This window comes from Trichosurus vulpecula, chromosome 7, assembly GCF_011100635.1.
Source record: "Trichosurus vulpecula isolate mTriVul1 chromosome 7, mTriVul1.pri, whole genome shotgun sequence".
In the NCBI taxonomy this organism is placed as follows: domain Eukaryota; kingdom Metazoa; phylum Chordata; class Mammalia; order Diprotodontia; family Phalangeridae; genus Trichosurus; species Trichosurus vulpecula.
The window spans coordinates 77,633,994-77,646,157 of record NC_050579.1 but is presented as its reverse complement, the minus strand read 5'-3'; positions in this window follow the sequence as shown (position 1 = coordinate 77,646,157).

Sequence of the window (12,164 nt, the reverse complement as noted above, 5' to 3'; positions counted from 1 at the left end):
AAAGTTTGGGGGATGGTGTTTAGACTTTTTAATAAAATGAAAATAGGGTGATGTTGCTGATATATATATGTGTGTGTGTGTATATATATATGTATATATATATATATACATATATATATACATACAAAAAAGTAAACAGTACAATATAAATTCTTGCATCAGTCTTTCATCTATCATTCAGAGGAGATAGGAGGCTAGAAAAAATATCTGCTGTTACTCAGCAGTTTAGTCTGATATTAAACAAACAAACAAAACACATTCACAGCACAAGGCCTTTAAATTATCAGTAACACTCTGTTTATTAAAAAAAGATAAATGCCTTATGAAGATCTTGAAATCATTAATAATGAAATTATGAATGTGCAACAAGTCAAGGGCCCTCTGCAAATTAAGTTAGGCCTCATCTTGTGTATTTGGTGCCAAATGCTTTAAATCAAGAGAAGAAAGGGAAACAGATTTATTTATTTCATTAAATTTATTTACTCATTAAAAAGGTTAGGCTGCCAAGGGTGATCTGGAGATTAAGAAATGAAGAATGATGGAATCGGGAGATAAGAACGGAACTAGCTGTCTCTATGCAGACATCCCTATCTGTTGCCCTTTATATGATACAGCTCTTTAAAGATCACCGACTGGAGAGGCAACTCTTGCTCTTTCTTACTGAAGGGGCTGTTGATATTATTTCTGTAAAGCATATTTAAACAACAGAGTGCCACCTAAAGAGAAATGTTTAGTAAAATAAGAATAAGAATAAATAAGGAGAAGGAAGAGGAGGAGGGAGAGGCAGAAGAAGGGGAAGAGGAAGAGGAAGAGAAAGAGGAAGAGGAAATGTGTCAGTATATCCACATGGTAGAATTTTGTAAAAACTCTGGTAGTATTTGTAGGCCACAAAATTGGAAGAGGAGTTCATTTAGTTTAGTCCCTTCATTTGACAGAGACCCAGAGGAGGCCTTGTCCAAGGGAAAGTAGGCTGGTCAATCGAATCTTCTAAGGGCGACATTGTGTAATGGAAAGAGCCCAGGACCTGGAAGCAGGAAAGTTCTGTCTTTGACCTTTACTATCTGTGTGACTATGGGGAAGTCACTTAACCTCCAAGTCACATTTTCTTTATCCATAAAATCAGGATAAATGATAACCGGAGTACCAGTACTCAGATTTGAGTCTCAAATGAGATTCTCTATGTAAACTATTATATACATGTTAGCTTTTATAATCATAACCATTGTTATTATTATTGTATTAGTCCCTGTAGCTGTCTCCAGTTAGGGCCATGTTTCAAAATGGCTACCGTGTTTATAGTATGGTGTGGATTTTTTAGATGAATAGGTTAGAATTCAGTGGGAAGGCCAGCCATTTCATGTGATTAAGTCTAATGCTAGGAGAGAGGTAGCGTGGAAGATGACACAGAGTTGAATTCAGAGTTGAGAAGGTCTGAGTTCAAATGCCACCTTTAACTCACCATGGCTGTGGGACCTTGGGTGAGGAACTCGAACTCTCAGGGCCCCAGGCAAGTCTCCAAATGTCAGAGCCCTCTCAATGGGATTTCCTTATGCCAATACAATTACAAGTCCAGTTTAAGAAGTTTAATTTTATATATATGAAAAGGTCTAAATATATATGAACTAGTTAACAAGCTCTATGAGAACAGAAATTACCCTAAGGCATATTTGTGCCTATTTAAGTGTTTGCACATATTCAGTGCCTTTAATAGTGCTCGCACATATTTGGTATTTTACAAGTTTTTATTGAATTTGAGTATGATTTTTTTGGGGGGTGGTGGCGATTGGCTCAGTCACCATCTGTTATCTGTACAGATGGCGTTCTTGTTCTCATGCTCAGTAAATGATTATAAATTATTGTTCATGTCATTTCATTACTCTACCCCATAAAAGCATCTACCCTAAGAGCTGGAAGTGTACCTTCAGGTCTTTTGATATTTCCTGGAATATTAGTGCAACATTCAGGCTGTTTTTTTCTGTTCTCCATCTAGCTACAAAGCCAGCCCACCTCCTTTTCTGGGCACATGTTTTTGGTCTCATCCTTTCTACTACTTCTCCTGCTCATGAGGTTATTGGCAATGCCCTGCAATCTATTTGAAGCAACCTTTCCATTGCCCTTTGGGTCACCTATAATTTCAGGTCTGAGGCTGTGGTGGTCCATGTTCTGCAGACATATTGCATCCATGAGTATTGGTGTTGAAGATGAGAAAGACTTTTACAGCAGAGAACATTTTGGGATAATTGACAGCACTGCACAGTTTCCCAAATGAGATCTAGCTCACTTTCATCCTTCTATTTAATTGACTATTTTTGGTGACCAGTCAATGTCCTGATGGATGAATTCAATGTAGTGCTCATCCAACTGCCTTCTAGCATCATTTGTACAATGTATGTGTGTGCGTGCGCACATGTGTATATGCATATATATACACACATGTACATGTATTTATATACACATGTGTGTATGTAAATACATATATATCATAAGATAATAGTATTATAGACTGAAAACTCAACAGGACATCAGAAGCCACTGAGTCCAACTTCATTTTAGTGATGAACCCCAAGCAAATGAGGAAACTTGCCCAAGGACATATAGATGTTAAGCATGCAGTAGGATTTAAACCCAGGACCTCTGACTCTAAATTCAGAATTGTTTCTACTGTATCATGTTACCTCTTCAACATAGTCTTAGAATAAACCATGACCAAATGTGGTAATTTCACAGTAATTGACACTGAGCACAAATCACTGTAGAAACATTTCTTTTTCAACTGGGAGATAGCCTAGTGTTGTCATTGTCATCACAGTAAAGATGATGATGATGGTGATGATTGTAAAAGCACCTGATAAATACGTCCAAAGCCTATAGAAGTAATTTTGGAATAAGCAGACATAACTGTATCAAACAAAAGTAAGGCTGATTACAGGTATATACGGGTGGGTTTATCAAATGTAACCAAGAGTGGTATACCTTTGGATGGAGTATGAGAAATGGCTAGATCCAAAATAAGAATCAAAAACCCTTCCGTGGGCAATATCCACGTGAGGTCAGGCAACAATATAAAGACAAAGAAGTCTCAAACAAATAGTTGAATCATGAGGATTTCTTTGTAGAAACTGAAAGGTTTATGATACCAATTCAGGATCAGTTAATTGCCACCGGAAATTATAAAAGAGTGGTCCTTGAGGAGTTCAGACAGTGATAAATATAGATTACATAAGAATATTGTAATATATAGGCTGTAAAAATTTAACACCTACTGAATACCCAGAAAGACATGATTTAGTACCTAGATTTATATAACAAAAGCTCACTATCTTTCACGGGCAAATACAGACCTCACACAAGATACCCTTGCAAATCCAACAAATAAAGTACACTGAAACTAAAGAAATAAGCTGTACTGGTCCTTGTAATTTCCTACACATAGCATTGATCCATAAAAAATTAAGAACAGTGTTTTCATAAATATCACCATGCCAAGTGTTCATAATATCCATTCTGAGTGGAATGAAAAGCTTTGAAAATATAGAGAGCCAGCAGAAGAGATCAAAATTGTATGAAAACAGGCTGAGATTCATAACAGCTCTTTTGTCCTATAATGATTGTCCTATACAACTGGAGTTGTATTAAACTTGCTTTCAGAGAAGATGAGTTTACATCTCAATACTTTTTTTTTTAGTTACGAAGCAGTTATTTTATACATCTGTGCAATAGTGCACATATCAATAAATGCAAAATAGTAATAGCAGAGTGGTGACTTGTCCCAGCAATGTTTCTATTTAATTCCATTAAAGAAAGATAGGAAGGCTAGGAGAACAATACCAATAGCGATAGTCACAATAGCATTTTTGCTGGCTCTCCCCTATGTCTGTGCCATACTCTCTTAAACTCTACCTACTGCTTTTCCTGGCTTCCTTTAAGTCCCAACTAAAATCCCATCTTTTATAGGAAGCCTTTCTCAACCCCTCTCCATTCCAGTGCCTTCTCCCTCTTACTGATTTCTTATTTGTCTTGCATATAGCTTGTTTGTATATATTTGTTTGAGTGTTGTCTCCTCCATTAGATTGTAAAGTCCTTGGGACAGGGGGTGTCTTTTGCTTTTTTTTGTATCCCTAGCGCTTAGCGCAGAGCCTGGCACATAGTAGGAATTGAAAAAAATATTGATTGATTGACCTTTAACACTTTAAATTTCGCAAAGCACATTACATATGTTACATCTTCAGATGTTATTATACCTCCATTTTATTTATGGGGAAACGGAAACCTAGAAAGGTTCAGTGACTTGGCCCATAGAGGGCTGAGGTTCAAATGATGATGATCACTATTTGTGTGGCCTTGGAAAAGTCACTTTCCATCTTTCGATGGATCTCAGTTTCCTCTTCTATAAAACAAATGGTTTGGACTAAATGGTCTCTAAGGTTTTTTTTTCCTTCAGTTTTCAATCCTATCATCCTGTGACTAGCTTTGTGTGTGGCAGTAATGTGAACAGATACTATAGCAAGAAGGAACCAAATGTAATCTTCTTCCTTATAATCAGAATAGGTCCAGCATTTTATTTGGTTACCAGGTCTGATTTGGAACTCCTTATCTGAAGTAAGATCTAAAAAACTTGAGTTCTAGGGAAGCCTTCCTGGAATGATTAGAAATCTGGAAAATGGGCTGAAGGGATGGGGTTTATTAAATATGGTGAAAAGATGTGAAGGGCGAAGGGTCTCAGTATCGTCTCTTGCAGAGTGAATCCTAATTAAATCTCAAATTATCATTGATCCATTTTCACACTGCTACCAAAAATCATCTTTCTGAAACATAAGTCCTACCATATCACTGCTTTTCTTATGAAATTTCATGGCTCTTTAGTTTCTAAAGACAAAATGCAAACTTCTGTGCATTTAATTGTATGTGGTAAGATGGAAAGAGTGCCGCTTCTGGATTTGGAGGACCTGGGTTCAAGTCTTGACTCTGATGGCTATTACCTGCATGGCCCTTTGGCAAATAACTTAACCTCCCTGGGTCTGGCCTTCTTTATTTGTAAGTTAAAATAATTGGACTTCTTGTTGTTCAGTCATGTCCAATTACTTGTGATTCCACTTGGGGTTTTCTTGACAAAGAAACTGATGTGGTTTGCCATTTCCTTCTCCAGCTCATTTTACAGATGAAGAAAGTGAGGCAAACAGGGTTAGGTGACTTGTCCAGGGTCACACAGCTAGGAAGTGTCTGAGGCTGGATTTGAACTCAGGTCTTCCTGCCTCTAAGTCTGGTGCTCTATCCGCTGCTCTATCTAGTCGCTCCTAAAATAGAATTTGTTGCTGTTGTTGTTCCTATAATGAGGTTATAAAAGGCTCTGAATGCTCAATAGAGGATTTTGTATTTGATCCTGGTGGAGTTTATCGAATATCTGGGTAATATGGTCAGTCCTGATCTTTAGGAAGGTTGATTTGATAGTTGAGAGGGGGATGGAATGGAGTGGGGAAAGATCTGCAGCAGGGAAGCCAATACACAGGCTACTATAAAAGTGGGAGGTGATGAGGGCTTGCCCCAGGAAGATGGCTGTGTCAGAGGTGAGAAGAGGGATTGTATGTGAAAGATGTTACAGAAGAAAAATGGACAGGACTTGGTAACTGATTGGATATGGAAGGAGGTAGGGGCGTCAGAGAGAGTGAAGAGTCAAAGAAGGGACCTAGGTTGGGAGCCTGAGTGACTGGGAGCATGGCGATGTCTTCTACAATAACAGAAAAATCAGGAAGAGGGGAGGGTTGTTCTCAATGGATGAATCATGGAATTATGCCTCTCGAAAGTTAGGGGGTGGGAAGGAAAGAACTATTTCTTGGAACAACTATAGGGTTAATTTCCACAGCTGCAAAGAAGAGGCGGCTCATGGAGTTCTCGAACCATAATGCTCTTCAGAGGCTTTTAGCAATTGGATGAGACCTAAGAGAAGCTAGAACAGCCTATAATTTCTACTCCCCACCAATACTATGGGAGCTATTTTGAATTCACAGTAACATTAATTAAAATGTCCCCTTGCAGTAAATAATTAAAGGTGAATTATCATTTGGAACCACCTAGAGCATACAGGTGGCAGATTTGCAAATTAGTATGTTGGGCTGACTTGGGTAAACCAAGCTAAAAGAGAGTAGGCTGTTCAGTGAGTTTATAATAAATCGCAAGAAAACTGAAGTGAAGATAAGGCTTTTTTCATGTTCTCCTTCTGGAGAAAAGGAGACTCCCACCTGTGAATCTTCTTCCAGGCTATTAGATGAGCCTGGGCAGGTGGTTTCAAGCTAGCAACATTCAGCCAGCCCACGAATAAACATTTGTTAAGCACCTACTATGTGCCAGTCACTGTGTTAAGCACAATGTACAGGATAAGAAGAAAGGCAGAAGATAGGCCCTGCTCTCAAGGAGCTCACAGACTAAAGTGGAACAACTTCTGGTTTTTAGTGTCAGAAGTCTTGGCCTTGAATCTTGTTTCTGTCATTTGCTACTTGTATGACCTGGAGGAAGTCATTTCATTCCTGGGGAGGGGGGCGGGTCGGTGTCTTAGTTTCCTCATCTGTGAAATGAGATGTATTTTATTGACAGAATTATCAAATTGGTGAAGCAGCGGAGTGCTGTGGATATGGTTTACTTTGATTTTAGAGAAGACTTTAATAAAGTATCTCATATGATTCTTGTGGATAAAAGTGGAGAGATATGCCTTGGACAGAAGAAGATTAGATGGATTCGGAACCCGGTGGATAGATAGATCCATTAATGGTAGGATATTTCTGGTGGACTGCTCCAGGAATGTGGGCTTGGCCCTGGGCTGATTATGGATGTTTGTATCGGTGGCTTGGATAAAGCCAAAAATGGCATGCTTCTCAAATGTGCAGAGGACAGAAAGCCAGGTGGGAGAGCTAAAACACAGGATGACATCGCTGTGAACAAAGAGAGCACAGGGGCAATTCTCATAAGATGCAATTGAATATGGCTAAGTTTTGGGATAAGTCTAGTAAGTTGAAATTTAACACGAATATCTCCTACACTTGGGTTCAGAAAATTAACTTCATGAATAGGCGATGGGGGAAGCTTGGTTAGCTAGCAGTTGGTTGGAAGAAAATCTGGGGTTATGGTGGACCTTAAGCTCAATATGATCAAATCATACTCATTTAATACTGAGATAATACTATGATACGGAAGTTAAAGCGACAACAATGAAAACAATAAATGTTATCTGGTATTGCATTAAGAACAAAGCATCATACTGGTTCTTCTTGGCCATAGAAGTCAGGGCTAGGCACCTTGGGGTTGAGATGCTGCAGATGGGTCAACATAGGTAAGATGTAAGGAAAAAACTAAAAGTGTCTGTCATGCTACCTAGAAGTGATAGTGTTCTGCCCTCAGGGAGTAGAGGTCAGCCCCATCATTAGAGGTCTTCACTCAGATACTATATGACTATTTCTTGGAGAACATAGACTAACAGGAACATATAACTGGAGTTGGAAGGTAAACCACAGAGACCATAATCCAAGCCCTTCAGACTTGTCCAAAGTCACACATGCAGTAATCACTGGAGATAGATTCTAATGTAAATTCTCTGACTCCAGAGATATAATAAGAGCTAGCTTTGTTTATAGTGCTTTAAAATTTGCAAATTTGGAAATATTATCCCATTTGATTCTCAAAATGACCCTGGCAGGTAAGTTCTATTATCATCCCCATTTTACAGTTGTGGAAACTGAGGCAGAAGTGAAACATCCAGGCTCACACAGCTAATAAATAAAGACTTGAACTCAGGTTTTCTTTGACTTCAGGTCCAGTTCTTTTTCCATTGAGCCAGTTATAGAAAAAGATTCTTTTTTTTTAATTTTTGGAGGGGGGAGGGCAGGGCAATTGGGATTAAGTGACTTGCCCAAGGTCACACAGCTAGTGAACATGTCAAGTGTCTGAGACTGGATTTGAACTCAGGTCCTCCTGACTTCAGGGCCGGTGCTCTACTCACTGAGCCCCCTAGCTGTCCCTAAAAAAGATTCTTCTTCAAGTAGGAGTTGAATTAATTAGGTGGTCACCAAAGCCCTAACTCTTAAGATTCTTTGATTTTATGACTCTGCCCCATGATTGCCTCTTTTGACCTTTCTGTAGTATGCAGTTCAACATTAGATTTAGTTGTTGTTGGGTTGTTTTTCAGTTGTGTCTGTCTCTTAGTGATCTCATTTAGGGTTTCGTTGGCCAAGATATTGGAGTAATTTGCCATTTCCTTCTCTGGCTCATTTTACAGATGAGGAAACTGAGGCAAACACGGTTAAGTGATTTGTCCAGGGTCATACAGTGAGTAAGTGTCTGACGCCAAATTTGAACTCAGGAAGATGGGTTTTCCTGACTTCAGGCCCAGCACTATATCCATTGCACCACCTACATCCAATCAATCAGAAGGTGCTTATTGGGCCTGTGAGTGGAATCCACTTCCCTACTCTATTACATTATGTATATTTGTCCTTCATTGACATGCAGAAGTCTCTTAAGACCACCAATTCAGTTTTGTGTGTGTGTGTGTGTGTGTGTGTGTGTGTGTGTGTGTGTGTATGCATGCATTAGATGTCTTACTATTTGGCTTATTAAGCTGAATGATCTCCCTTCCACACTAAATGTGTTGTCAAGTGCACATTAGAGGTAAAAGACAGAATCAAAATTTTACCTTCCTAGAAACTTTGATCTTCTCATCATGTCAATAAAGAAGCTTGTTTCATAAGAGAAGATCAAAATATGAGAAGACGCTTTTCATATTTTTCATGTTTTATGTGCCGTAAGTATAGAACCCTGGCTTTTTTTTCTGTTACAATTACATTTCTCCCATTATAAAACACACAATCTTTTTTGATAAGCTTTGTTCTGATTTTTTTTCATCACTGACTCCATTGTTTCAAGCCTGGGGCCATTTAAATTAATTTTTATATACTGTACTCAGTTTAGTAAAATATTTAGTGCTTTCCTAATAGTGTAAACCATTAGGCTATAATTACACTAACATTGTACAGAGACTAATAGTTCTATTGGAACACAACAGTGATGCGTGATTGCCCTATCATTAGAGCCGTCCTGAAACACTGGGATTATTAAAAAATTAATCACTGTTACCATCTTTATTTTGTTACAGGTTATAATAAAAAATCCTTCCTATGCTTTTAACTACCGTTATCTCCATCATTTGGTGATGTGCTAAGCAGAGGTGGTGTAGAAGTAGGGGGTTTAAGTATTTTTTTTGCCACTTTAATTGGCTGCAACTCAGTGAATTTCCAGGCATTAACCTTGATAGGAAGAAGCATTAGGAAAGCTGAGGGGGCAGAGTGTCATAGTGGAGAGAGTGTTATTGGATTTGGAGTTAGCAGAGATGGGGGGTTCAATACTAGCCACTGATGCTTAAAAGATTGACTGTAAGTGAATCATCTAATCTCAGTGAGCCTCAGTTTCTGTATCTGCAAAATGGAGGTAATAATGCCTGTAATATCTGCTATTGTGAGGATACAATTAGATCATGGATATAGAGCATATTGCAAACCTTAATAAAGATTACCTGTTACTACTTTATTTATAAGAGGTAGAATCATTTCATGATTCCAAGTGATCTGTTTTGATCATTGAATGACAGGTGCATAGTCACCAGTGTTATTAAGTGGCTTTATTTGAGTGCCTTTGCCAAAGGAGGGTTAATATTTTAAATCTATCAGCACAGATAGTGTCATTATTTGGGTTGGTTATTTTGTCTAGGGATTTAGATCATTCATTCAATCGCTCATTCATTCACAAATCATTTCTTAAATACCTACTAAGTTTTAGAGAAAAGTTGCCAGATAAGACATATGCTGACAAAAGGTCCTTTTTTGTCTTTTCTAAATCTGTATTCATTAAAAAATTAGTATATTCCCAATGACTAAAGGATTGTGAAATTCTACCTAGCTTAATCTCAGCATTTATTAAAGTGGGTTGGTGGCCAGTGAGGAAATCTGATCCCATAGCTTAGAAAGCTGTACGATATTAATTTTTTCTTTCCTTTTGTGTCATGGGTATCATATGTTTGCTCTGATGCCCATTCTGGGTATTTGCCCTCAGTACCTGTTGTTGACTGACTCCCAGACTTGGGCAGAGTTCTAAATGAGAAAACCAAGGCAGGAGAGGTCAGGGGCAGTGCCAGTTGCTCAGAATATTTATGTTGTTTTATTTTTTCCCTTATTCTGTCTGATTTAGCCCTTCTGGTGATCACCTCCTTTCATTTTATTATTTAGATTTGTCAAGCCATGTGTTCCTATTGAGTTGCTACAGGCACAAGTAAGGTAAAATGTAACCTTCATCAGCATCCTTCATGCAGTCACCAGCAGCAATGAAAATGTGGAAATAAATGCTTTATTCCCCCTATTACTGCTTTATATATATTTTTTCATTTAAAAATAATTTCAATTAATAAAGCATTCATTTTCTCTCCCTCCTTGTCTCTCACTAAAGAAAAAAAACAAAACAAAAATTGTGACACTTGCACAAATGGTTTATTACTTCAAATATCTGTGATTTTGTCAATGTAGGAATTCCATCCACCAGGGAAGATCATAACTCATCTACTCCTGAAGATGCTATTGTAAGGAATGATTGAACTTTTGTTTCCACAGAAATCATGTGATACATGATTTGCTAAACCTAGGACAGCTAATGCAGAAAATCGACTGATTGTAGAGAGAGTGGTAGGGGAGGTTGAGAGCAGACATTCCCTCCTTTGTTCTCTGAGAATGCCTTTTTCCTGTGTCAACTACTGCAAGCCCAGGTGAAGTTCCATTAAAGATGAGGAGCATTAACCTAAGACTGGGTCTTGAATAATGGAACTTTTCTTATGTCAATAGTAAGGTAAACACAGACATCCAGAGTTGGGATTGTTCTAGAAAGAATTTAGGCTTGAAATGTGGGGAATAGGAAATGTAAACAGGGCAGACACCCATGTGGGGGGGGGGGTGGTGTTAGGTGTCTCAGATAAACCCTGCAGTACTCAACCAATGGGGAACCAGGGGAGGGATTAAAAGATTTTGTTGTTGCATTCCAAGTGTGTGCTTGCTTGTCATGCATGCTTTTGCTAGAAGGTTAAATAACAGTTAAGTTCTTCCTGATTCACTAATGGCCATGTGGAGTTCTTGGTAAGAAGATTGTTTCTTACACTATCAACATGTACTGTTTATTCATCACTTAAATGATCCTCTCTATATACCAATAGCTTAGAATAAGTAGCCCACCTATCAATCAAGAAGTTGACCCCATATAGAGACTGTTTTGGTCTCTTTATCTCTCAGTCTCTGTCTCTCAGTCTCTGTTTCTGTCACTCTGTCCCCATTTTTTTGTCTTTCTGTCTCTCTGTATCCCTCTCTCTCTGTGTCTCTGTCTCCCCACTCCCCTTTTCCCACGTTTGTAATGGCTGACAATCTCTCTTTAACCCAAATGCATCCAGAAATCCTGACATTTTGGAATCTGACTCATGAACATCATTTAGTCAATTGACAAGTATTTGCTAAGCGTTTACTATGTGTCAGGTACTGCTATGTGCTGTGTGTACAAAGAAATGTGAAAGTAGTCCCTGCCCTAAAGAAGCTTGTGTTCTGATGTGAGAGGCAATTTACAGGTACACAGAAGATACCCACAAAGATGGTAGAAGGTAACCTTATGGTGAAGGGCTCTAGAAGCCATTGAGTCTAGGGAAGGCCTGATGTAGAAGATAGAATTTGTCTTGAAGGAAGCCACGGATTCCAAAACACACAGAGGAGGAGGGAAAGCATTACTTGGGCATCATGAGTACGTGGTTATAAGCTGGAGAGCTATCATTAAGGGTACTCTGCTCCTATTAAAGTTGAGACAGGTTTGGTTGGATTGTTTCTCAGGCCACTTTCTTACACCTGGAGGTAATAAAGCCTTTCTTCCTCTCAGGCCATAATTGATTTCTAATATTATAAAACTCCCTTCCCTGCCCCTAGTATGATTGCTCTGCAGAAGAGAAGTAAAGGCCTAAGAGACAAAAGACATTTATTTTTATTTGGAAAGATTTATTTTTCTTCAGTTGTCCTGATTTGATGGATCTATAATCTTATCAGTTCGAGTATTCCTTCTACTGAAGCCAATTATAAACAATCCACACGTCTTGTATAATTTTT